The sequence below is a fragment of the Lepus europaeus genome, chromosome 14, assembly GCF_033115175.1.
Source record: "Lepus europaeus isolate LE1 chromosome 14, mLepTim1.pri, whole genome shotgun sequence".
NCBI classification, from domain to species: Eukaryota; Metazoa; Chordata; class Mammalia; order Lagomorpha; family Leporidae; genus Lepus; species Lepus europaeus.
This window is the reverse complement of record NC_084840.1, coordinates 81,879,552-81,883,447: the sequence shown is the minus strand read 5'-3', so window position 1 is coordinate 81,883,447 and position 3,896 is coordinate 81,879,552. Positions and strand designations below refer to the sequence as shown.

The 3,896-nt window shown below is 40.3% G+C and overlaps 1 long non-coding RNA gene across 1 annotated transcript; it reads left to right on the top strand.

Moving 5' to 3' along the window:
* The first annotated feature begins 1,774 nt into the window (after positions 1 to 1,774).
* On the top strand, positions 1,775 to 3,652 carry LOC133773611 (uncharacterized). The gene is made up of 3 exons (XR_009867944.1): positions 1,775 to 1,899; positions 2,819 to 2,935; positions 3,525 to 3,652. It is a non-coding gene; the product is annotated as an uncharacterized LOC133773611 (long non-coding RNA).
* Positions 3,653 to 3,896: the final 244 nt, after the last annotated feature.

Sequence of the window (3,896 nt, the reverse complement as noted above, 5' to 3'; positions counted from 1 at the left end):
TTAAATTGCGGACTCTATTCCTTGGCTTTCAGGTCAGTTTCTGCATGCTCTTTTCCTCTCCAGTTCTGACTCTAGTATGACTGGACAGCAAATTTTTATCTTAAAATCCTAGATGACAGGATAACTTGATTCTATACTAGTAGCTTTACCCCTTGGTACCTGGCCAAGAAAACCAATTTGTGTTTCACTAAGGTAATTTCTTGTGTTCTTTGCTTTCTTTGTTTGAATTCTCATTGTTTCCAAAGAGCTGAGTGTTAATAAGGAAGATTGCTTTGGGTGTTTACTCATTTTCCAATATTTGGGTCACTATAAGTATGACTACATCAGGTCTGTAACTAATTAAATCACTCTAAGTGGATGGATATTATTTCACAGTGAAAAGTGTCCTTATTTTGAACAGTTACTTTGAGGGACTCCTTCCCATCACTGGCCCAGAGATTGAATAGGGACAGTTTTATAAACCTGTCAGATATTTTCTGAGACATTGTATCAACAATTCTGATTCTTCTCTAAAACCCTAAGCAATGTTCTTAAATACAGGTTTCTGACTGCTTTAAGATCAACAGACTAGGTAAGAATGTCCAAAACTTGGGGGAAAAATCCTGGAAAACCTAGAAAGTGTCTAATGAAAAACAGGACAAAAATTAATCAACTAAATGAATTAATGACATCTGGGGATTTCCATCTTTCATTTAAAGTGTTGTTGGTTCTAATATTTCAATGTTTCACCTTCTAGGTTCAGGAAAACTGTTCCTGTGATTTCAGTGGTTTACTGTATTTTGGTAAAGTGTTGTTCTGTAGCCAGAGAAGAAGTGTTTACTTTCCACTCCCTCCACTTAATTGCTCTAACATTCAAAAATTTTTATAAATATTGTATATGTGTGTGGAGGGGCAATGTGATTGTCTTCGTGAATTCATCAGAATCTGTTCCATAACAGAATATATTCGGAAACATTGGCATATCTAAATCTCACAATAAAATGCCTGGCTTTTAGGGTATTCAGTCTTGCAGTGAGTAAATGGACTACTCATATTTTAGCAGATCCAAAAACTTCAAAATATTAGACACTATAGCTTTAAAAAAATCTAGGTTTGTCATAGATTTGCCTTTTATATTGGAGAATTTTCCAAGTGTGAGATTATATGGCAAAGGAAATTTAGTTACTATATTTAAGGCAAATAGCCAATCAATAAACTACAACCTACCTGCTTTAAAACTGTAACTCTTTTCATTGTTTTTAGACTGCTAACTTTGAGAGTTTTCTGGGTCTGAGACTAACATGGATAGTCAACCTTTCATGCTGTACTTACATGAATTGTCAGTTATCATGTCTATTATTTGATTGTATCCCTGTTCATTATTTTTAAGATGTCAACCTGATTTATCTTTTTTTTTTATTTTTTATTTTTGACAGGCAGAGTGGACAGTGAGAGAGAGAGACAGAGAGAAAGGTCTTCCTTTTTGCCGTTGGTTCACCCTCCAATGGCCGCCGCGGTAGCGCGCTGCGGCCGGCGCACCGCGCTGTTCCGATGGCAGGAGCCAGGTGCTTATCCTGGTCTCCCATGGGGTGCAGAGCCCAAACACTTGGGCTATCCTCCACTGCACTCCCTGGCCACAGCAGAGAGCTGGCCTGGAAGAGGGGCAACCGGGACAGGATCGGTGCCCCGACCGGGACTAGAACCCGGTGTGCCGGCGCCGCAAGGCGGAGGATTAGCCTGTTGAGCCACGGCGCCGGCCCTGATTTATCTTGTGCTTGGTATTTTCCTGTTTGAGTTGTGTACCTACTGCCTGTAAGAAGTCTACAGAAGTACAATTCTCAGCAAGATAATGCCTGGCACTTTGAGATGATGACTTGCACCTACAGAATTAACAAAACTAAGTTTAACAATGGACTCCAGGTAAATTCAGTTTGAGAGTCACTTGTTTAACCTCTCTGTTGCTCAAATTAGGACAAAACTGTTCTTTGAAAATGCCTCCTGGTCATGACTTCCCTTCCAAAATGGCACCAGATCAATAGCTGGGTCAAATCTAACTGGGCAATGAGGGAAAAGTAAAATGTAGCTGCAGGATGGCTGATCAGCATTGTGCCCCGCAAAAGATTATGATCACAAAGAGGAAATAAATATCAAGATGGGATCACAGATTTTAATCCTAAACAAAATTAGGTTAAAGCCAAGAGGTTTTAAAGGGAGGGTCATTATGTGTGGTTGCCTGGTAGTAACTGTCACAAAAGGCTCTGATAGAAATATACTCATTAAAGAGTATCCCAATTCCAAAAAGAGAGATGCTAACTAGAAGTGATACCTGCCATCCTCACATGTAGTGCTAGATTCTATAGACAGCACCTACAGCACACAGTGAGGTGTTGAGAAAGGGCTTTGACCTCTTTGTACATGAGAAGCAAGGATTAGGACTGGAAGGAATGACTCAAAATTTGGGGAAAATAAAATGACCAATGGTATACATTTCAAAGATCTGGACATTCCACCAAAGACTGGCTGCGGTGTCTGAGAATAACAGCCACTTGTGAAGTACTGCAGGAGACAGAGAGCTCACTTTTGGTCATCTCACCACAGTGCATACAGCTTACTATGTGCTGCCGCTTCTGTAACAACAAGGATCTTACTGGCTTACTTCAGGCCCTGTGGTGAAAACTAACCTGTACTATTTGATAACTGAAATGTTCCTGTAAAACTGAATCATATTTTAATCCATCCACCTTGCCCTCAGACTCCCCTGAGGAAACTATGTGACTGATTATAGGTCATGTAACAGCTACATCTTATTAGGCTGGATCTGACCCATATCCCTTTACAGTTTACAGATCGGGAACTCTTCGTGTAACAAGACAGCTTCACAGGACAGGACAATCAAGGGTTGGATATGAAGTAGTAACTCTCCCAGAAACTTGAGACTCAATAGCACTGCCACAAGGTATCTTAGCCCAGAAAGCTGAGCTCAAAGCACTCAGCAATCCCTCGCACCTTGAGGAAGCACAAGAATAAATATCCACAGTCACGAAAGGGGAATATTGATGGCCTTGGCTGCTCCTGGGTTAGCAATGATGTACTTGGGCCTCCTTTTTATTCAAAGAAAATAGAAAAACATACAGAAGTCTACCAGTTTCCCAAACTTGCCTCACAGTTATGTCTTCTACTGGTAGGATCTTATTATCACTGTCCCACAGTTAGGAATGGGGATGGTAATTTGGCACATTGAAGCCTTGGCCAATTATATTCAAAGTGTCATAAATGAGAGAGCCAGAGGTCTGTGCTTATTAAATAACAGAGGTTTCCTATTGAGGCAAGTAGTTCTCTAAAGCTGCAGCTGCCTAGGGGGAAAACATGCCTCTCCTGAAACAGAATACTGTGTAGATATCTTTGATAATTCCCCAACTATCTCCTTAGCTCACCAAGATAAACATACTCAGGTTGGTTATATGTTTTAATCTATGGCTCTCCTCCTGCAATGGGACTGGACAATTCTGGTGGAAAAATAATAATCTTTCTGGTTTTCATTACAGAGAGAGGCATGCTAGTGTGTCATTGTGGAATGAGGAAGCACCTGCAAGATAAAGCTGTGCAAAGATAAACTGGGCCAGAATCCATCATGGTTCACTTCACATGCAGCTGTCCATATTCTTTGATCCCCTATTCCTGATTCCTCCTTCCTTGTAGCCTCCTTTAAAATCCCCAAATCATCCTCTTTCAGCAGGGTGGCAAATCCTGGGACAGAAGTATGCTACCCTCTCATCTTCAATAGATTAAACTGTCTATTTCTTTTATGCTTAAACTTGTGATTTTTATTTTCAATCAGCACTGGGAACAAGGAATGAGAGTTCAGTAACAATCACTTTGAGAATGTGGAGAGTACTTGAATTTTATAAGAAATAACC